This window comes from Talpa occidentalis, unplaced genomic scaffold, assembly GCF_014898055.3.
Source record: "Talpa occidentalis isolate TD23 unplaced genomic scaffold, MPIMG_talOcc4v2.1 talOcc4.5, whole genome shotgun sequence".
In the NCBI taxonomy this organism is placed as follows: Eukaryota; Metazoa; Chordata; class Mammalia; order Eulipotyphla; family Talpidae; genus Talpa; species Talpa occidentalis.
In genome coordinates, this window is record NW_023604861.1 from 22,491,037 (window position 1) to 22,515,309 (window position 24,273).

Consider the following 24,273-nt stretch of genomic DNA (forward strand, 5'->3'; position numbering starts at 1 on the left):
CAGGATCATAAATGAAAGAGGAGAAATCACAACGGACACAGCAGAAATCAAAATAATAATCAGTTACTACTATGAACAGTTATATGGAAACAAGTTCAACGATCTAGAGGAGATGGACAAATTCCTACAACTCTACAATCACCCAAAGCTAGATAAAGAAGAAATAGAACACCTAAACAGACCAATTACAAGCAGCAAAAATGAAATGGTAATCAAAAACCTCCCCAAAAACAAAAACCAAGGACCTGATGAATTTACAAAGGAATTCTACCAAACATTCAGAGATGAATTAGTGCCTATCCTTCACAAACTCTTCCAAAAATTTGAGAAGGAAGGGACAATACCAAACACGTTCTATGAAGCCAGCATTATACTAATACCAAAACCGAACAAGGACAACACAAAAAAGGAAAACTATAGGCCAATCTCCCTAATGAACACTGATGTAAAAATCCTCAATAAAATTTTAGCCATCAGAATCCAACAATGAATCCGTAAGATAATTCACCACGACCAAGTGGGTTCATGCCAGGGACACAAGGATGGTTCAACATCCGAGAATCAATCAACGTTATCCAACACATCAACAAAAAGAGAAATATAAAAACCATAAGATAATATCAATCGATGCTGAGAAAGCTTTCGACAAAGTGCAACACCCATTCATGATAAAAGCCCTTGAATCTCTTGGGATACAAGGAACATACCTCAACATCATAAAGGCCATCTATGACAAGCCAACAACCAGTATCATTCTCAATAGTAAAAAGTTGAAAGCATTTCCATTAAGATCTGGAACAAGACAAGGATGTCCACTCTCACCACTACTTTTCAATATAATACTGGAAGTCCTAGCAAGAGCAATAAGACAAGAGAAAGACATCCAAGGAATCCAAATAGGAAAAGAAGAAGTCAAACTATCACTATTTGCAGATGATATGATAATATACATAGAGAACCCCAAAAACTCCACAGAAAAACTAATTCTACTCATTAATCAGCTCAGTAAAGTGGCAGGATACAAAATCAACATGCAAAAGTCAGTAGCCTTCCTATACACAAACAATAAATCTGAAGAAGAAGAAGAAATTAAAAAAAACATCCCTTTTATTATCAAAACAAAAAAAAAAATCAAACAAAAGAGGTAAAGGACCTATATAAAGAAAACTATAAAACACTGTTAAAAGAACTAGAAGAAGACACAAAGAAATGGAAAGACATCCCCTGCTCATGGGTTGGAAGAATAAACATTATTAAAATGGCCATCCTATCAAAAGCAATATACAGATTCAATGCTATTCCAATCAAAATCTCAATGGCATTCTTCAAAGAAATAGAACAATTATTGATGAAATTCATATGGAATCACCAAAAACCCCGAATAGCCAAAGCTCTACTGAAAAAAAAAGAAGGAAATGGAGGCATCACACTCCCAGACTTCAAACTATACTACAAAGCCATAATCATCAAAACTGCATGGTATTGGAACAAGAACAGACATACAGACCAATGGAATCGAATAGAAAATCCAGAAATAAACCCACAGATTTATGGTCAACTAATCTTTGACAAAGGAGCAAAGACTATGCATTGGAGCAAAGAAAGTTTGTTCAATAAATGGTGCTGGGAAAACTGGGTCGCTACATGCAAAAGAATGAAGCTTGACCACTACCTCACACCATACACAAAAATCAACTCAAAATGGATTAAAGAACTAGACATAAGACCTGAAACCATAAAATACATAGAAGGAAATATAGGCGAAACACTACGGGATTTGCACATCAAAGACATCTTTACAGACACATCACCCAAAGCAGTGATAGTGAAGAGAAAGATAAACAGCTGGGACTACATCAAATTAAAGAGCTTCTGCACAGCAAAAGAGACAATAACAAAAACAAAGAGAAACCCCACCAACTGGGAGAACATTTTTGCACCCAACACTAATGATAAAGGACTGATCACAAAAATCTGCAAAGAGCTGATGAGACTCAGCAACAACAAAGAAAATAACCCAGTCAAAAAATGGGCAGAAGAGCTAAAAAGAAACTTCTCTGAAGAGGAAATGCAAATGGCCAACAGACATATGAAAAAATGTTCAACATCACTTGTCATCAGGGAAATGCAAATCAAAACTACCATGAGATACCATCTCACACCAGTGAGAATGGCACATATTAAAAAAACTAGCAACAACAAATGTTGGCGAGGATGTGGAGAAAAAGGAACTCTTGTGCACTGTTGGTGGGAGTGCAAACTGGTCCAACCACTATGGAGAGCTGTGTGGAGATTTCTGGACCTACTAAACATAGAGCTTCCATATGATCCAGCAATTCCACTCCTAGGTATTTACCCAAAGGACACAGAAACATCAATTCCAAAGAGCACCTGCACCCCTATGTTTATAGCAGCACTGTTTACAATAGCTAAGCTTTGGAAACAACCCAAATGCCCAAAAATAGATGACTGGATCAAGAAGATGTGGTACATATATACCATGGAATATTACTCAGCATTCAAAAAAGATAAACACATGCAATTTGCAGCAACATGGATGGCACTGGAAGGGATCATGCTCAGCGAAATAAGCCAAAAAGAAAAAGAAAAATACCGGATGGTCTCACTCATAGCAGGAATCTAGAAAACTTAAAGAAGGGACCAGGAAAATGAATATAAGAAAGTGAAAATCAAAATCAACAAAAACTATGAACCAGAGACACTTTTTGGGGTGGGGGGAGGGAGGGGAAGGATTGGGGTCAGAATGGGGCGTTTGCAATTGTATGGGGGAATATAAAAATAAAAAAAAAAAGAAATAAAAAAAAAAAAATTTCAAAGTCATTCTTCAAAGAAATAGAACAATTATTGATGAAATTCACATGGAATCACCAAAAACCTCAAATAGCCAAAGCTCTCCTGAAAAAAAAAAGAAGGGAATGGAGGCATCACATGCCCAGACTTCAAACTATACTACAAAGCTATAATCATCAAAACTGCATGGTATTGGAACAAGAACAGACACACAGACCAATGGAATCGAATAGAAAATCCAGAAATAAACCCACAGATTTATGGTCAACTAATCTTTGACAAAGGAGCAAAGACTATGCATTGGAGCAAAGAAAGTTTGTTCAATAAATGGTGCTGGGAAAACTGGGTCGCTACTTGCAAAAGAATGAAGCTTGACCACTACCTCACACCATAAACACAAATTAACTCAAAGTGGATTAAAGAACTACACATAAGACCTGAAACCATAAAATACATAGAAGGAAATATAGGCGAAACACTATGTGATATGTACATCAAAGACATCTTTACAGACACATCACCCAAAGCAGTGATAGTGAAGGCAAAGATAAACAGCTGGGACTACATCAAATTAAAGAGCTTCTGCAGAGCAAAAGAGACAATAACCAAAACAAAGAGAAACCCCACCAACTGGGAGAACATTTTTGCACACAACACTAATGATAAAGGACTGATCACAAAAATCTACAAAGAGCTGATGAGACTCAAAAACAAAGAAAACAATCCAGTCAAAAAATGGGCAGAAGAGCTAAAAAGAAACTTCTCTGAAGAGGAAATGCAAATGGCCAACAGACATATGAAAAAATGTTCAACATCACTTATAATCAGGGTAATGCAAATCAAAACTACCATGAGATACCATCTTACACTAGTGAGAATGGCACATATTAAAACAACGAGCAACAACAAATGTTGGCGAGGATGTGCAGAAAAAGGAACTCTCCTGCACTAATGGTGGGAGTGCAAACTGGTCCAACCACTATGGAGAGCTGTGTGGAGATTTCTGGACCTACTAAACATAGAGCTTCCATATGATCCAGCAATTCCACTCCTAGGTATTTACCCAAAGGACACAGAAACATCAATTCCAAAGAGCACCTGCACCCCTATGATTATAGCAGCACTGTTTACAATAGCTAAGCTTTGGAAACAACCCAAATACCCAAAAATAGATGACTGGATCAAGAAGATGTGGTACATAGACACCATGGAATATTACTCAGCATTCAAAAAAGACAAACACATGCAATTTGCAGTAACATGGATGGCGCTGGAAGGGATCATGCTCAGCGAAATAAGCCAGAAAGAAAAAGAAAAATACCGGATGGTCTCACTCATAGCAGGAATCTAGAAAACTTAAATAAGGCACCAGGAAAATGAATAACTATAAGAAAGTGAAAATCAAAATCAACAAAAAACTATGAACCAGAGACACCCTATGGGGGAGTAGGGGGCAGGGAGGGGAGGGATTGGGTCAAAATAAGGGGTTTGCAATTGTATGGGGAATATAAAAATAATATTTATTTTAAAAAAAAGACTAAACTTTTCAGTGCTGTTTCCAAAGGTTAAAAAAAAAAATTATGAATACCAAGAGAATGGTTTTTTTTTTTTTTTTTTTTTTTTTTTTTTTTTAAAGAGCAGGTTTATTAGGAAAGGGGACAGAAGACAGAAGAATAAAGGATACTTGCATAGACACAAGCGGGCAGGAAGAGCTGCTAAGTGTGGTTTTAAACAGTCATAGCAACAATAAATCAACTATATCAACTGTCTGACTATTTAACTATTTCATGGAACCATGATCTTCATACCTGTTTGAAAAGAACATTTTAGGGTAAAAATCATAAATATTGAATGACTTAATATCTTTAACTTTTACTTAAAAACACTTGATGTTGCAGAATCATTTCTTTCCTGTTTAACACGTGGCATGGAATCTCTCTAGATTTAATTTCCAGGGTTAGTGTGAAATGGAATAAGCATGGAGTTGTCACTTAAAGGGAAAAAAAATGAGCACAGAGAAATATGAAGGAAAACAGAATCTAAATGAATCTAGGAAAAGAAGGTTCTATGTATTCATTTGCATGATATTATATGAATGCCTACTATGCACATGTATATGCAATGGGAAGGGAAAGGGAAAGAAAATATGACCCACTGAGAAGTGAGAGCTAAAGAGGGATTTATGAAAAATATAAAATCCCAAGTAAAAACTTAGGGATATAGAAATTAAAATGAAATTTACCTTTGGCAATGAGGTCTGATTGACCACAATCAATAGCATCTCTTCCCTATCCAGGTTATAAAGTAACATTTCTCTTTAATTACTAATAGAGGTAAGATTGAAGGATGTGGTTTTGGAACTGTTGAGTGAGTTTGCTAATCCTGAGGACCAGAGTTCTTTAAATGTGACCAAAGTCAAGTTAGTGGAACACTAGGAAGCTTGCCTGGAAGAATTGCTTCCTCCTAAGTGGCAGGAAATACCCAGTGCAGCCATCTTGCTCCCTAGAGGAATAAGGGTAGAACAGATTAGAACTTATCCAGATGTTTCCTAACAGAAACATTTCTCCAAGTAACTCAAGAGAAGCAGAGTGAATACAGAGATGGAGAGAGGCAAAGGGGGTTTCAAAATTCCTCCTGTAGGAAACCAGACAGAGGAAAAAAGGTTCTTTTAACATCAGACTTGTAGTCCTAATGACTTAGGAGAGAAGTGATCCCTGAAATATAACAAGAAGGTGTCAGTTAGCACATGTTGAGCAATTAAATGTCTGATCTGATCGTATTGGTGATAGAATGAGAAGTGATCAGGTCAGAGTTCTTAGGAATTTTATAATGAGCCAAGATTGAATGTTATGTAAATGGGAAAGAAGCATTTACAAGAATTTTTAGGACTAAATAGTTGGAAAAAAGTTTGTCACTGACTACAAAGAAGAAAACACAGTTTTTGTAATCATATCTAAAAAGAAATTTATAATGATAATGCTAGTAATACAGTTTAAAAAATTTAAAATTGTGGCCTGATTGTGGACAGTTATCACCCAAACATAAACAAACACACACCCAAATGCCTACACGAACACATGTACACACACACATAGTGATGTGACCTAGGGGGCAGGAGAATGCCACTGTACTCTAGAGTGTTACTGAATTATAGAACAGATTATCCATGCTGGTTATTCTCACAGTAACAGAGGAGCCTTAGCTGCACTGCTCTCATCTCCATGCATTTTCATTTTTTACTAAGAGTTTGAGCTCTATTTTTCTACTTCAAAATATTTATTGTTGTTATTTGAGAAAGGACATTAAAGAAAACTTGTCTTTGCAAAAATTGATATTTAACTCACCTAACTATACCCCTGCAAGGTCATCTTTGTTATACTTTTGACATAGTTCTGAAAATTCTGGAAACATGCTAAGCTTCACATATCTCATTGACTGCTTGAAATAGTATTTACATGGTTGATTCCATAATTTAATGAAAAGAAAGCAATAGCATGCACTTAGCTACAAGGTTCTGGAAATGCATGTAGTTGTCCCCGAGAGCACTATTTTCTGCCTTTCTACACATGCTGCATATATTTCTATTTCCACAATTTTAAAAGATATATATTCCTTATGCAATGTGTAATACTTAATCAATTCCTTATTGTTTCATTATCTGAGATATTATGAACTTTGCTTTGTTACTTAGATCTGTGATAATTTTTCACTCAAGATATATTTCTTTTAACAGTATATCTGTATCAGAGAGCATGTGTATTTTTAAGCATTTGATACATATTGTTATATTGTTCCCTAGGTATAGTTTAATTTTTAGGGTGTAACTTTCATTTTACATGCATGCTAACATTAACTAGTAATGCTAGTTTTCTTCTTTGTCAATCTAATTATTATTTGTATTTTAATAAAATTTTATTTGGTTACTTGTAAGGTTAGACATTTTACTAGCTAACTGCATTTCCTCTTGTTATTTATTTTATTAACCAATCTCTAAGAGCTCTGTATAGTCATGATATCAACCATTAACATTAATGATATAGTGCAAATACTTCTCCAAGTTCTTTTCTAATTTTTAAATTTTCTTTTACTTTTTATTTACCCCCAGCTTTAATTGAGATAGAATTGACATACAATATGTAAGTTTAAGGTGTACAATTTGTTGATTTGCTACATTTACATATTGCATAGCAATTATCACCATAGCCTTAGCCACATCTCCATTCCCCCACAAACCCATGTTATCCTTTGTCTCATCTTTATTTACAGTGTTTCTTCCTATCTACATAAACAATATGTTAATCTTTCCCCCATATATGTTTCTACCAATTTGAAAACTTATTTATTTTCCATCTTTACAATATTGAGTCACGTAAATTTTCTTACATTTCTTTTTTCATTTAGGTGTGCAATAGATTGCAATTTATTTTGATGCAGACATGTTAGGAGTGTATCTGTTCTTCAGAAGAGCTACCCATCCCATGATAATATGGAGGCGAAAAATGACCTGATTATCAGAGAACTTCTCAATACTATAGACTATTTGAAAAACTTAGAAAAAGTCTACCATTGAATCTATGATATTTTCTTTTTCTTAAAGATTGATTTATTTATATAAGAACTGGGGTATAGGCCAGATGTGTAGGAGGGTGAGAGGATTCACCAAAGACAGAGTGGGGAACAGAACAAGCAGACTGATGAAATACACTGCTGAGGGGAGCAGTGGGTGAGACAGGAGAGGTCTGCTGCGCCATGTGAGTATCTCCATGGCCGGCCGGGATCGTACCCGCACTGCAGAGGCTGCGGACAGCTTCACAGAGCTGCGCTCAACCACCTGCGCCACCAGGGAGGCCCAAATCTATGATATTTTCTACAAATTATTTCTTAGAATTTTGTCACAGCGTTTCTTAAGTGAAATGACTACAAATTTATTGGTTGGTTGATATAGAAGAACAAATGAATCATTAATTACTTCTAAGCTTTCTGTAATTTAATCAGTTCCTTTTTAAGTTCCTATCTGTGTTTAAGAAAATTGCACAATTTCTTCTTCTGATGATAATTTCAGTGAATTGTTTCAAGTTGTATCAATAGTTGTGATTTTTAAAAAAGATTTATTTATGCATACAAGAACTGGGGTACATGCCAGAGGTGCAGAGGGTGAGAGGATTCACCAGAGACAGAATGGGGAGCAGAATAGGCAGATTGACTAAAACTCACTGCTGAGGGGAGCAGTGGATGAGACAGGAGAGGTCTGCTGTGCCATGTGGGTTGCTCCCTGGAAGGGAATAGAACTTGTGCTGTGGTGGCTGCAGATAGCTTCATAATGCTGAGGCTTAACCCCTTGTGCCACCAAGGAGGCCCCCAATAATTGTGATTTTTCTGCAAAGTTGCAGCTCAAAATATCAGTTGTTCACATGATCCCTCTCTATCACTCTTTGTTGTAAATTGATGCAATTTAAAGTCCTTTACTAAGGCTAGTTCCAATTTTCTTTAGTATATATACATATACTTTCAAAAGAAAGTGAGCCATGCCTCTCTCCATAGAGGTCTGAGGCAAAGATAACATTTCCAAGCCTCATGAACTCTCATACTCTACTTAGCTTTCAAAGTAGCCTTGAGCTGATCTTCTCTTATCAGGCTTGTGTGTTCCTCAGGGTGCTCTTCTGTAATCAGATTGGTGTGCTGGCTGCACTACAGAGACTGGCCTGGGGAACTCCTAATAGAATTGCCCAATAGAGACTCAGCTCTAATTCTTACCATGCCATTCATTAGCTTTCAATTCTAGCTAAAGCCCCTTAATCTCACCGTATTTCAAGTATTGCATCTGCAGCAAGTGATAATACTGCTGATGTAGACTACCAGGAAGTTGTTAGGATTAACTAATTAATGGTCACAAAAAGCCTTTTAAATAGAAAGTGCCAAATGTCTTCCCTGGTAGAGAGCAAAATCATTTTGCTTGTTTTTGTTATCTGCCCTTTGTTTCTGTGCTGTCTTCTATTATCTGTTCTCAGAGGGCTTAGGGCCTTCTACTTTTTAATTCAATTCCTTTCAGAATGCTTTTAAATACAACCAAAACTACTTTAGTTTCCAATTATGAGTAAGGGATACTTCTTTTATAGCTCAGTGCCCAGTGCTTCTGATTTACCTCCACTCAAATGCTTAAATGTCCAAAGAGAATATGTACGCATATCCCACAAAAAATTTCAAGAGATCCGAATTTAAATTGTCATAAACTTCAGTTAGCTAAAAAAACATTTTCTTGACAATTCCTCTTTCATGGTACAAAGCATATATTTGATTAAAAAAATAGGTAAACAAATTCAAGGTGTCACATTCTCAACCTTCTAGAGAGATGTATTCATAAACTAGAAGATCATCTAATTCATCTTCCAAATCAAGGCACTGTTTTATAACATGTTATAAAACCTTTCAAAAGTTCTTTGGGAAACTCAAGAAAGCATGAACTATTTATGGTAGGTGAGACCAGACAATGCTTCAAAAAATTTCTTTTTGGAGCAAAATTGCATTATAATATGTAAATTTCAGGTGTGAATTATTGTAAACCAAGTCTGTATCTGCTACATTAAGTTCATACTGAAAGTTCATTTCTATCTTTCATCACAGAATTGACCCCTTCTACCCAATTTACATACTCCCCAAACCCTTCTCTTCTGGTTACCTCTACCTTGGTTTATTGTTGTTTCATTTAGTTTGTTTTGGCTCTTTAGATACCACCTATGAGTGAAATCTTGTAGTATTTGTGTTTCTCTATTTTATTTATTTCTCTATCTGATTTATAACCTTCTGGGTTGTTGCAGCAAACAACAGCTTTCATCTTTTATAACTGAGTAGTATTCTACTATGTATCTACGCCAATCTTCTTTATCTGCTTGGCTATTGTAAAAATGCTGTAATGAACATAGGAGTGCATGTCTCTCTTTCAGTTAGGGGTTTTTTTAATTCTTCAAATATCCAGAAGTGGAATAATTGGAATATATTAGGATTTTAATTTTTAATTTTCTTTATAGGAATTGCCATACTGGTACAGATTATGCTCTGAAAATGCAGAAAGAATTAGTGTTTGAGGCATTTTGAGTGTAGAATTCATGTTAAAACTATGTCTGCTCCTTGAGGCAACTCTTCATCAAGGGCACCAAAGCAACACTTCACATCTCCTGTATGTCTTTGGAGCTCCACCTTGGCCAATCAGAAGCAAACTGATTGTCCCCCAATAGAGTCTATAGAACTGTAGCCAGGGATATGAACTTGTTTTACTCCTTCTCTTTGTTTTGAGCACATATACACTGAAACATCAACATTTATTTTTCTGTTTCCTATCAAAATCTCCAAAGAAAGGAAATATCTTTAATCAGCCCCTAATAAAGTGAAAATATTTGCTAATGATAATGCTTCATTTGCCGTCATTAAAATAACCACTAGATAGATTTGAATGCTTTTAATTTTAACCTCAGTGGTTGTTTTGAAGAACTAAACCATTAATTCTGTTGTCAAATGGGCAGATGAGTAAATGGAGTTATTATGTTACAGGGTGGGGGGGGGCACACCAGAATCCCCAAACCTGCCTGCTCGAAATAGGTTTTGCCATCCGTTGCATCAGCACAAAACAGGCCCCCATTTATGCCTTTTTAAAGATTCATATAATAATATGTATTTCACTTATACAAATCATACAGAAAAGACAATATAGTTTCTAAATCAAGCACCCAAAGTTACCTGTGCCCTCATGGGTAAAAGTCCACCCAAACAGGTTGGCCCAAAGCAAGTCCCAAAAGCCTGCCACAAGTCTGAAGTACCTTCCGGGGGGACCCATAGAAAAGGATCAAAAACAGCCAGAGAAGTCTGGGAGGAAAAGAGCAAAATCAAGACAAAAGCTGCCATTGTTATCCTCCCCACGGGCCTCTCACCCACATCTGTTTCAACCAGTCCACGACCAAAAGGCAAGTGCAGTTTCTTCACGCGTCTCTCCGCTCCATGTGCTTCCTCCAGGTCTCCTTCTGGCTCTCCACCCTGTTTCCTTCCTTCCTCAGTCTTCTCTGCAGCTTGTTCTCCTCCCTGCTCAGCTCCACCCTCCATTGGGTGGGGCGGGGTACTTGGCACCTCCCCTTTTCCTGGGCACCACCCTGTTATAATTATGAATGTTCTCATTTGTTTTTACTCTTTGTTAACACATATAACCTCCAAATTCCATATTTTTTGCTTTATTCCAATGACAAGGCAGTCATACTCAAACAACTAGTAGCCAGTTTTTAGAATGGGAAAAGTAGAGTTAAAAAGGTTATTTTGACTTTTTGATATGACATTCTCAGTATATTTGAATATAAACAATAGCACTAAGAATAAAGAGAGAGAGAATGTGTGTTGCATCTATGTATCTGTAAGAAGAGGTAGTTCTTATATGGTTTAGCAGAGTGATTTTTCCAGTTGTATATTTTTAAAAAGAAATTATGTATGTGAATAAATTGTTCATCATTAACCTCAGAGTTAACCTTTTCAAATATGTGTGAATGGCATACATTCCCTTGTTCTGTTGTGTAAGTCTCAATTCAGCATTTTGAGAGCATTTCTGCTGCTATCTCTCTCCCTAATCCTCAAATCTCATTCATGATCCAAGAGGGTCAGACAAAAAAACGAAACTATATGGAATACTTGGGGAAACTCCTTCCTTCCTTCATTGCTTTTTCTTTTTGTCATCTTAGGATAGTTTCAACTATAATTTATACCATCCTTAGATTAAATTAAAAAGCCCTAGCCAGTCCTCAGACAGGTTCCCTCAGAGCCATATTACCATTCCATACAGCTTTCTTTTTCTTTTCCAGATCATTTTACTGACACCCAAGTATACCAGTAGAAATTTACATTAGTAAAGAGTCCATCATTAGATTTACCTTTACAAATCATGAAGTTTGCATTACTGTTTTGAAATGGCACCCAGGAATGTTGAGTGTAAGCTGAAAAGTGGCACTTTTGTGAGCAAATTATTAAACTGTGCACTATATGCATTAGGGAACCCTATATGGCAATGATCTCAGAAGCATTAAAAATATGCATGAATTATGATCCAGAATTATCTCTCTCAGAATTCATGCCAATAAAAGAAGCCCATGCACAACTGTTTTTGAGTAATGGTGTTTGCTATTCATAGGGTTGGAATATGAGAAATAACTTCTCTAACAGTGAATTAGTAAATGAACCACTGGAATATTATGTAGTGTTAAAATCATATTTTCATAGGAAAAACATATTTTATATGTGTTTAAAGATTTTTTAAAATATGCCTAGCAAATTATACTAAATGGGGAAAGGTTTTAAAAGTGTGAATCATATGTGATTGTAATTCTGGAATTACATGTAATATATGAAAATAATTGAATACAGCAAAATATTGAGTGTCCACAGGAAAAGGCTCCAGAGTATGGAAATGGTGAGGCATGTAGACATGCAAAATCTTTAACCCTGACTGAGACTGCCCTTTGTTTTGTAAATGATCGCCATGTCAGATGTCATTATGCCTTTTTTTAAAGATTTATTTATTTATGCATACAAGAGCTGGGGTGCAGGCAGAGTTGTTGGGGTGAGAGAGTTCACCAGAGTCAGAGCGGGGAGCAGAATAGGCAGATTTACTGCTGAGGGGAGCAGTGGGTGAGCCAGGAAAGGTCTGTTATCACATGTGGGACACCCCCTGGCCAAGGATTGAACCCGTGCCACAGTGGCTGCAGATCACATCACAGTGTTGTGTTTAACCCCTGGTGCCACTGGAGGCCCCCATTATGCCTTTTTAAAGATTCATATAATAATATGTATTTCACTTCATTCTCAAATTTAAATAGGATAAATTATTTGACAGTACTTTGCAAATTGATTTATTATCCCCATGAAACAGTGAAATTCAAAAATCCTAAACAAATAGCCATCCATCAGGATTTATTCACTATCTTGGTGCTGGGCACTGCTCTGAGCATCATGAAAAAAAATGGAGCAAATATATGGCTGTGTTGGTGTGTGATTTAAAAAAGTGTTTAAATGTAAATAAAATTAAGAGAACACTGAAAATAATGAGGTGGACCCAGACCTAAATATAGTACATGTTTCTGCTTTAAATCTGTGCTGAATTAACCTTGAAATACAATTTATCTTCTCTTGACTTGTTATTTAAAAGTGTTGATCTCCTTAGAGAGAGAAGTACATTGTGAGTGAACCTGGGAAGTTTCTGTGGAGAGATATTTCCAGCAATTGAAACCCAGCTGATTTCTGTATCTGTCCAAAGTCATGGTCATTGTTTATGTTTCATCATAATCCAATTATGTATACACCTTAAAGGCTTACAGATAATAAAGATCTCAAAGATTTTAGTTACTTTAATTTTTTTCCCTATAATGGAAGATTCTGTTCAAAAAAGGAATAGATTATATTCTTGGTGAAATCCTTTTAAGCTCCTTTAAACCTCCTCTTGTTCCTTTTTTACATCTGCCACAGGCTTCCTGAACTAGATTAGGTTATTATTGAGAGCACTTTCACTTGCCCTTTATGAAGACACCATTTGTATTATCATTTAGTCTATTGCCCTGCAGTTAGTTCAATGTTCCAGTGAACATAAAGGCCAAAGTTAGTGCAGTAAATACATTTCAAGGAGAACAATAAAGTAAATTTTTCATTTCTCAATTTGTGGGATGTTAGACAGCTTGTGAATATAGTTGATCATGCACACTCTATTTTACTTAAATTTTATTTTAATAATTATTAAAAGATTCAGTTGTGGTAATGGTAGAAGGATATTATAGTTATCCAACAGGAGAAAACCTCAGTAATCAGTTAAAATGGGGTCATCAATAGAAGGATATTATGGGTATGTGCTTTTGCAATTATAAATTTTTTTTACATGCAGAGAAGATATCAGAAGATATAGAGTCCAGTTTTTGTTCTCTGAAAAGTTCAAAACATCTTAAAATCCACTTCCTTTATTTTTACAATATTGAAAATAATGTCAATGGGATAAGGTAATTTTGAGATCAACTAGGATATCATCTAGGAAGTTAGTACTTTGTGTAGTATAAAGTACCACATAAATTTGCCATTTCCAGGTAATTTAGTTCTGACTAAATGACAAAATTAAAAAAATGTAAAACATCACAACATTAATGATAAAGGACTGATCATAAAAATCTACAAAGAGCTAAAAAGACTCAACAAAAGCAAAGTAAATAACCTAGTCAAAAAAGGCAGTCAAAAGAGGAAATGTAAATGGCCAACAGGCATATGAAAAAATGTTCAGCATCACTTGTAATCAGGGAAATGCAAATCAAAACTACAATGGGATACCATCTTATACCAGTGAGAATGGCACATATTAAAAAAAAAAAAACTAGCTACAACAAATGTTGGTAAGGATGTGAAGAAAAAGGAACTCTCCTGCACTGCTGGTAGGAGTGCAAACTGGTCCAACCACTATGGAAAGCTGTGTGGAGATTCCTCAACCTGCTAAAGATGGAGCTTCCATATGATCTGGCAATTCCATTCCTAGGTATTTACCAAAAGGACACAGAAACATTAATTCCAAAGTGCTGCTATGTTTACAGCAGCACTATTTATAATAGCTAAGCTTTGGAAACAACCCAAATGCCCAAAAATAGATGACTTGATCAAGAAGATGTGGTACATATACACAATGGAATATTACTCAGCAATAAAAAGATAAACTCGTGCAATTTTGCAGCAACATGGATGGAGCTGGAAGGGATCATGCGCAGCAAAATAAGCCAAAAGAAAAGGAAAAATACCAGGTGGCCTCACTCACCTCAGGAATTTAGAAGACTTAAATAAGGGACCAGGAAAATGATTAATTATTCTAAAGTAAAAATCAAAATCAATAAGCAACTATAAACCAGAGACACAATACGGGGGTGGGGGTGGGAGGGGAGGAGGGATTAGGGCCAAAATAAGGGGGGGATTGTATGGGGACTATAACCAAGATGAAAATGCATACATTGTGCAAAAATGAAAAATGATGTAAAAAATATGTAAAAGTAAAAATATGTAAAACATGTTAACTAAAAAGGATAATTAAAATTTGTTCTTCACTCAATCATGTTTTGTATTTGAAATTTTAAAAGCAGACCATTAATTTCACAAAATAATGAGTTTATTTGGTTTTGAAGACAATCATTTTAGATTTCATAATTTTAGAAATTGAGATTTTTCTCTTAGCTTGAGAGATTACATTATGCCAATTGGCTCATCATTAATTTATTCATCAAATAAACATTCAGTGAACAACTAATATACTTAGACACTGTGATATCTATAGAAGTAAAATAAAAATTAAGATCTTTTTGAATTTGGGCCTCCCCTGTGGCACAGTGGTTGAGTGCTGGGTTGTGAAGTTGCCTGCAGCCTCTACATGGCCGGTTCGATCCCTGGCCGCCAGGTGAGGGTCCCATATGGCGCACAGACTTCTCCTGCTGTGCCCACCGTTCCCCTCAGCAGTGTATTTCATTAGTCTGCCTGTTCCGTTCCCCACTCTGGTGAATTCTCTCACCCTCCCGCGCTTCTGATTGTACCCAGTGCTTGTATAAATAAATCAATCTTTTTTTTTTTAAAAAGATCTTTTTGATTTTAAAAATCAAAGGAAATCTCAGTAACAATAGTAATATATCATAGTATGAATTGTACACAAAATGTTTGAACTAGCAGTTATGATTCACAGTACTAGGTATTATTTTATTTTATTTTTAAAAAGATTTTTATTTTTTTATTTTTTATTTTTTTTTTTTTATAAATTTTATTGTTATATTCCCCATACAATTGCAGCCCCCCATTCTGACCCCAATCCCTCCCCTCCCGCCCCCGCCCCCTAAAAGTGTCTCTGGTTCATAGTTTTTTGTTGATTTTGATTTTCACTTTCTTATAGTTTTTCATTTTCCTGGTCCATTATTTAAGTTTTCTAGATTCCTGCTATGAGTGAGACCATCCGGTATTTTTCTTTTTCTTTTTGGCTTATTTGGCTGATCATGATCCCTTCCAGCGCCATCCATGTTGCAGCAAATTGCATGTGTTTATCTTTTTTGAATGCTGAGTAATATTCCATGGTATATATGTACCACATCTTCTTGATCCAGTCATCTATTTTTGGGCATTTGGGTTGTTTCCAAAGCTTAGCTATTGTAAACAGTGCTGCTATAAATATAGGGGTGCAGGTGTTCTTTGGAATTGATGTTTCTGTGTCCTTTGGGTAAATACCTAGGAGTGGAATTGCTGGGTCATATGGAAGCTCTATGTTTAGTAGGTCCAGAAATCTCCACACAGCTTTCCACAGTGGTTGGACCAGTTTGCACTCCCACCAACAGTGCAGAAGAGTTCCTTTTTCTCCACACCCTCGCCAACATTTGTTGTTGCTAGTTTTTTTAATATGTGCCATTCTCACTGGTGTAAGATGGTATCTCATGGTAGTTTTGATTTGCATTTCCCTGATGACAAGTGATGTTGAACATTTTTTCATATGCCTGTTGGCCATTTGCATTTCCTCTTCAGAGAAGTTTCTTTTAAGCTCTTCTGCCCATTTTTTGACTGGATTATTTTCTTTGTTGTTGTTGAGTCTCATCAGCTCTTTGCAGATTTTTGTGATCAGTCCTTTATCATTAGTGTTGGGTGCAAAAATGTTCTCCCAGTTGGTGGGGTTTCTCTTTGTTTTTGTTATTGTCTCTTTTGCTGTGCAAAAGCTCTTTAATTTGATATAGTCCCAGCTGTTTATCTTTGCCTTCACTATCACTGCTTTGGGTGATGTGTCTGTAAAGATGTCTTTGATGTGCAAATCACGTAGTGTTTCGCCTATATTTCCTTCTATATATTTTATGGTTTCAGGTCTTATGTCTAGTTCTTTAATCCATTTTGAGTTGATTTTTGTGTATGGTGTGAGGTGGTGGTCAAGCTTCATTCTTTTGCATGTAGCGACCCAGTTTTCCCAGCACCATTTATTGAACAAACTTTCTTTGCTCCAATGCATAGTCTTTGCTCCTTTGTCAAAGATTAGTTGACCATAAATCTGTGGGTTTATTTCTGGATTTTCTATTCGATTCCATTGGTCTGTATGTCTGTTCTTGTTCCAATACCATGCAGTTTTGATGATTATGGCTTTGTAGTATAGTTTGAAGTCTGGGAGTCTGATGCCTCCATTCCCTTCTTTTTTTTTCAGGAGAGCTTTGGCTATTCGGGGTTTTTTGTGATTCCATATGAATTTCATCAATAATTTTTCTATTTCTTTGAAGAATGACATTGAAATTTTGATTGGAATAGCATTGAATCTGTATATTGCTTTTGGAAGGATGGCCATTTTAATAATGTTTATTCTTCCAATCCATGAGCAGGGGATGTCTCTCCATTTCTTTGTGTCTTCTTCTATTTCTTTTAACAGTGTTTTATAGTTTTCTTTGTATAGGTCCTTTACCTCTTTTGTTAGATTTATTCCCAAATATTTGATTTTTTTTGTTTCAATAACAAAAGGGATGGTCTTTTCGATTTCTTCTTCTTCAGATTTATTGTTTGTGTATAGGAAGGCTACTGACTTTTGCGTGTTGATTTTGTATCCTGCCACTTTACTGAACTGATTGATGAGTTGAATTAGCTTTTCTGTGGAGTTTTTGGGGTTCTCTATGTATAATATCATATCGTCTGCAAATAGTGATAGTTTGACTTCTTCTTTCCTATTTGGATTCCTTGGATGTCTTTCTCTTGTCTTATTGCCCTGGCTAGGACTTCCAGTATTATATTGAAAAGCAATGGTGAGAGTGGACATCCTTGTCTTGTTCCAGATCTTAATGGAATTGCTTTCAGCTTTTCACCATTGAGAATGATACTGGCTGTTGGCTTGTCATAGATGGCCTTTATGATGTTGAGGTATGTTCCTTGTATCCCAAGAACTTCAAGGGCTTTTATCATGAATGGGTGTTGCACTTTGTCGAAAGCTTTCTCAGCATCTATTGATATTATCATATGGTTTTTATATTTCTTTTTGTTGATGTGTTGGATAACGTTGATTGATTTTCGGATGTTAAACCATCCTTGTGCCCCTGGAATGAATCCAACTTGGTCGTGGTGAATTATCTTATGGATACATTGTTGGATTCTGATAGCTAAAATTTTATTGAGGATTTTTGCATCAGTGTTCATTAGGGAGATTGGCCTGTAGTTTTCCTTTTTTGTGTTGTCCTTGTTCGGTTTTGGTATTAGTGTAATGTTGGCTTCATAGAACGTGTTTGGTATTGTCCCTTCCTTCTCAATTTTTTGGAAGAGTTTGTGAAGGATAGGCACTAATTCGTCTCTGAATGTTTGGTAGAATTCATTTGTAAATCCATCAGGTCCTGGGCTTTTGTTTTTGGGGAGGTTTTTGATTACCATTTCAATTTCGCTAATTGTAATTGGTCTGTTTAGGTGTTCTATTTCTTCTTTATCTAGCTTTGGGTGATTGTAGAGTTGTAGGAATTTGTCCATCTCCTCTAGATTGTTAAACTTGTTTCCATATAACTGTTCATAGTAGTTACTGATTATTCTTTTGATTTCTGCTGTGTCCGTTGTGATTTCTCCTCTTTCATTGATGATCCTGTTTATTTGTGCTTTCTCCCTTTTTTCCTTTGTGAGCCTGGCTAGGGGTTTGTCTATTTTATTGATTTTTTCAAAGAACCAGCTCTTGGTTTCATTGATCTTTTGGATTGTTTTTTTAGTTTCAATTTCATTTATTTCTGCTTTGGTTTTTATTATTTCTTTTCTTCTACTGGTTTTGGGGTTTTCTTGTTGTTCTTTTTCTAGATCTTTGAGCTTCGAGATTAGGTTGTTTCTTTGCGTTCTTTCTTGTTTCTTGATGTGAGCTTCTATTGCTATATATTTTCCTCTTATTACTGCTTTTGCTGCATCCCATACATTTAGGATATTGGTGTCCTCCTTGTCGTTCAATTCAAAAAATTTTTTAATTTCTTCTTTGATCTCCTCATTAGTCCAATGGTCTTCCAGTAGTGTGGTTTTAATCTCCATGAGGTAGGAAAGTTCCTTGCCTTCTTTTTATGGTTTATTTCTAGTTTGATGCCTTCATGGTCAGAAAAGATGGTTGATATGATTTCAATCTTGGTGTATCTGTTGATGTTTGTCTTGTGCCCCAGTATGTGATCGATCCTGGAGAATGATCCGTGTGCGCTTGAGAAAAATGTGTACTCCGTTTTTTTGGGGTTTAGTGTTCTATAGATGTCTGTTAAGCCCAATTGCTCTAGGTCTTTATTTAGAGCTTTGGTTTCTTTACTTATTTTTTGTCTTGTTGATCTATCCATTGTTGATAGTGGTGTGTTGAAGTCTCCCACTACGTATGTGTTTTCTCTGATGTCTGTTTTCAGAGAGGACAACAGTTGTCTGATATATTTTGGTGCTCCTTCGTTTGGTGAGTATATGTTAATGAGTGTTATTTCTTCTTGATGTATTGTCCCCTTGATCATAATGTAGTGACCATTGGGGTCTCTTTTTATCTTTTTGAGTTTGAAATCTGTTTTATCTGATATAAGTATAGCTGTTCCTGCTTTCTTTTTTGGTCCATTTGCTTGTAGGATTGTTTTCCATCCTTTAACTTTGAGCCTATTTTTATCTTTTGTAGCTAAATGTGTTTCCTGGAGACAGCAAAAGGTTGGATTTTGTTTCTTAATCCAGGCTGCAACTCTGTGTCTTTTTATTGAAGAGTTTAGTCCATTTACATTTAGAGTTAATATTGATATGTTAACATCTGTATTTGCCATTGTGTTTGTCTTTCCTTTGATTTTATTTATTTATTCTTTTAATAACTTTTTTTTTTTTTTTGGCCTTCTTTCATTGTTATTCGTCGCTCTGAGGTTCTGGCTTTAGAACTCCTTGTAGTATTTTTTGGAGTGGGGGTTTAGTTGCAATGAAATTCCGGAGTTTCTGTTTGTCTGGGAAGGTCCATATTCTTTCTTCAAAGAGGAAGGAGAGCTTTGCGGGATAGAGTATTCTTGGTTGGCATCTGTTTTCTTGGAGTCTGTTGACTATGTCCCTCCACTCTCTCCTTGCCCGTAGTGTTTCTTCGGAGAAGTCTGATGTCAGCCTGATTGGTTTTCCTTTGAATGTTATCTGTTTCTTCCCTCTTGCCAGCTTCATTATTTTTTCCTTGTCCTGGATTCTTGGGAGCTTTACTATTATGTGTCTTGCTGTATTTTTCCTTTCGTCGTGGAAGTTTGGTGTTCTTCTTGCTTCTTGTATATCAATTTTCAGCTCCTTCTTCACATTTGGGAAGTTCTCTTCAATTATCTCTTTGAATATTTTCTCTGTTCCTACATCTCTCTCCTCTCCTTCTGGTATTCCTATAACTCTTATATTTCCTTTCCTCATGGAGTCCGATAGTTCCCGAAGTCTTTCTTCGTTCTTTTTCCTTCGTACTTCTCTTTCCTTCTCTGTTTTGGTTCTTTTTATTTCTGTGTCTTCAAGATTACTTATTCGTTCTTCCATTTCATCTATTCTGCTTTCATTGCTTTTCCCAGAATTCTTTAGTTCTTCCATTAATTCTTTGATCTCCTGCATTTCTTTTACTTCCCTCTTTAGGGACTCAATTTCTTTCTTCTGACCATTGTTTTCCCTCTCTAGGGACTCAATTGCATTCTTCTGATCGTTGATTATTTTTCCCTTATCATTGTTTTCCTTTATGACTTCTGTCAGTTTTTTAATCACGGCAATTTTAAATTCTCTTTCTGGAAGGCTCAGAAATTCTTCCAAGTTATTGTCGTTGCAATCTGGGGGCTGGCTTTCTTTTTGTGGTGTGCTTTTTCTCTGGAGAGTTGCTAGGTTGCGTGTGGTTCTTCTCCTCCCTACTGTCTGTTTTCTAATTTGCCGTATGCGTTGGGACACTGTGTTGTTGGGACTTGCCGGCATCTTGGGTGGGCTTCTCTGTTCCCCTCTGGTTCTTCCAGGAGTCATCTGTCAGTTTCAAGCAGCCTTTACTGGAGAAAGGTCCCTGTTCTAAAATGCCGATGTGGGGACACACTCCCCTGTGCGCCTGGTCTGCCCCGGAGGTGGGTTCCTGCTCCCCTCTGGGCTTGGACTGCAGGCCAGAGGGGGTCTGGCGTGGGCGAACTTCCCCCGCTCACCTCTGGCTCCTGAGGAAGCCTTCTGCAGGTAGTCTTTACTGAAGAAATGTCCCTGTTCTAAAATGGTGATGTGGGACACACTCCCTGCGCTTCTGGTCTCAGGCACACTATTCTGCGCGCCTGGTCTGCCCCGGCTGTGGGTGCTCGCTCTCCCTGTGGGCTCAGACTACTTGTTCAGAAGGGGCCCGGTGTGGGCTAACTCCCCAGCTGGCCACTAGCTCCTTCAGTAGCCTGTGCTGGGGTCAAGTCGCTAGGTGGCACCAGAGATCTCTCCTAGAGCCCTTGGGGAGCTGATTTTCCACCCCGTGGGACAGGGAGCAGAGCGGGGATGGTAGGGTACACCTCAACGGCTTTGGGGTGCTGTGTCTGCCTTGTGCCCCACCGTCGTGGGGAACCCACGCCCCTAATTTCGTGCCCCGGGTCTCAGTTCCAAAGCCCTCAGTTCCAGGACGCGGGCTGTAGCCCAGATCAGTGGCGCGGGAATGGCGCCTTTTGAATCCCGCTCCCCTGCCTGGGCGCCTTGTTCCTGCTCACTCAGGGAGGGCCTCCGCCCGGGTCTCAGTTCCAAAGCCCTCAGTTCCAGGATGCGGGCTATAGCCCAGATCAGTGGCGCGGGAATGGCGCCTTTTGAATCCCGCTCCCCTGCCTGGGCACCTTGTTCCTGCTCACTCAGGGAGGGCCTCCGCCGTCTCCCCGCAAGCCTAGGTCGCAGGCGCAGGGCCCTGGGCAGCTGCAATCCGAGCGCCGCTTTCGCGCAAGCTTACCGGGCGGCCGGGGCTGTGTGCTGGTGCTGGGCTCCTCCTGGGGGGCGGGGCTCTCTTTAATGGCGCCTGGAGCTCACCTCCGCAGCGGATCCTGCAGGGTTCGCCTCAGCTCCCGTTCACGGGGTGTGGTGGCTGAAATAGTTCCTTTCCACTCACAGTCCCACTTGCTGCATCCGTTTTTCTTGTTGGGTGTTTTGGTTTGTTGTTTCCCTCGTCTCTGCCGGTGGGAGAGTGCCGCCTCTGTGGGCGGGGGAGGGGAGCAGGGTTCTGCGCTTCCCTCCCTTCTCGTCCTCTTTTATGGCAACTTTCTTCTTCGGGCAGTTTGCTGGAGTCACCCGTTTATCTTCCGTGTCTCAGTTCTCACTGGGACCTGCCGCTTTTCCTCCCTATTCACTTTTTTTAATGGGAGATCTTACTCGCAGCGTCTCCTCGCCGCCATGTTGCTCCGCCCATCTTCAAAAAGATTTTTATTTTATTTATACTAGAACCGGGGTACAGGCCAGATGTCAGAGAGCGTGAGAGGATTCACTGGAGACAGAGCGGGAGCAGAACAGGCAGACTGATGAAATATGCTCCTGAGGGGAGCAGCAGGCGAGACAGGAGAGGTCTGTCCCACTATGTGGGACCCTCGCCGGCCAGCCCAGATCGAACTGGTGCTGCAGAGGCTGCGGACAGCTTCACAGCCCTGCGTTCAACTGCCTGTGCCACCAGGGGAGGCCCTAGGTATTATTTTAAAAGTACAGTGAGTGTATAAAGGCAAAAAGAATATCTTTTATGTGAGATCATAGGATACATCATGGAACTTTCCTTTAAACTGAGTGTTATGAGCTGATTGGTCCCTCCAAGTTCATATGTTGAAGTGTTAACCCCATGAGTTCAGAATGTGACTTTCTTTGGAGATAGATTCTTCTTAGAAGTAAGCAGTTAAAATGGGGTTGCCAGGGTGGATGCTAATTCCAAATGTTCAGTGTCCTTATTCAAAGGGAAATATGGACATAGACAGGCACAGAGTGAGAGCACCTTATGAAGATGAGAACAGAAATCTGATGAGGTTTCCACAAGTGAGGACCCAGAGAGATTGCCAGAAACTGCCAGAAGCCACGGGAGAGGCATGGAAGAGATTCTCTTTCACAGCCCCCAAATGGAGCCAACCCTGTGGGCACTTTTCTCTTGGGCATCTTGTTTCCAGGAAAGTGAGACAATGCATTTCTGATGTTTCGGCCACTCCGCTAGTGGGACTTTGTTCCAGCAGCCCCAGCAAATGAGCACACTGGGTCTTAAAACAGTAAGATTCATTCGTAAGACAAAGAATGGAAGCAAGGGGTGAATATGAAAAATGAGGTAAGAGTCTGTGCAGAGAGAGGATGGTGTGAGGTGCAGAGCCCAGTGGTTAAAACTGCAAGCAGTTGAGTCTGGCAGAACTGGATGTGAGGGGATCCCAGCAGGAGAAAACCTCAGAAACTTGGCCATGAGTCACCCTGTAAAAGCACAGGGCATTGCCTTAGGCCTTATATTTTATCCTAAAAGCAACTGAAACCACTGAAGGTTTTTAAACAGAAGAACATAGGATAAAATGCATGCTTTAGAAAGACCACTTGTTTTTTTAATTCTGTAAAGGATCCTTTGAAGGGATGAAACCAGAGATCCAGGGGTCAGCCAGGAATTTGCTGTGATAGTAACGTGCTATGATAGTAACATGCCTATCACATCAACAAGGGCCACAGAGTGAGATAAAGGGGTAGATTCAGGTGGTGTTTAGGGGTGATTTAATTTAGTGACCAACTGGTTAACTGAGCGATACAAGAGAGGATTATGATTTTTAACAGTAGGAATGGAGAAGATACGGAAATGAGAATACATCCAAAATAACCTGAAACATGTTCTTTCTCCCAGGGTAGCAAAGGACAACATACATGATCTCAACAAAGTTACACCCTTGGCTACTTGATCTGGTGTCTCTGGGTCTATTTGGGATGGTATTTTATTGTATTGTGATTCTGGAAGCACTTGGTGAGCACAGTTAACTATTCAAGCATTACTAGTTATGTATCAGAATTCCACAAACCAGTATATGTTCATTATATTTTATTGTACTTATCACAAACTGATATATACTCACTTTCATGGAAAACAACTGTCACTGCATAAAAGACAATAAACTATATTGTAATTTTAATGTGAAAGGTAAAATTCCTCTGGTAGCTAAATTGAAAAAGTTTTGCATCCATTAATGCTTGTTTTCATAAATAAAGGAACAGGGAATGTAAATCTTCCAGTCCCATGAATAGAAAACAACTTAATCATTCAATTTATTTTTTTCTTAAATTTCAAAAATGACATTTAATATTAATAAGAAAAAAAGGGGCCATGGGGCTGTTTTACAAGGAAATTAAGTACTTTCCCATTGCAGAAAATTACAAGGTACCCTAAGGTACTTCTGGATGTTTTTCTTTCTTTTTGCTACTAGGTATAGCTTGACAAAGTGACTGTCTTCTTTCTCCATTAAAATCAATCAGCCCCTACAGTTTGCCTTTCCACTATCATATCATTTGTCCAAA

The 24,273-nt window shown here is 37.9% G+C and overlaps 1 long non-coding RNA gene across 6 annotated transcripts in view; it reads right to left on the minus strand.

Moving 5' to 3' along the window:
* The window catches only part of LOC119259605 (uncharacterized), a 95,921-nt gene that overhangs the window by 68,452 nt on the left and 3,196 nt on the right, over positions 1-24,273 (minus strand). Inside the window, exon 4 of one of the 6 annotated variants that reach the window (XR_008554344.1) lies at positions 5,281-5,313. The exons of the other annotated variants lie outside the window; for them this stretch is intronic. This is a non-coding gene — a long non-coding RNA (uncharacterized LOC119259605). Of the gene's footprint in view, positions 1-5,280; positions 5,314-24,273 lie in introns of those variants that run through there. 6 annotated transcript variants of the gene reach the window in all.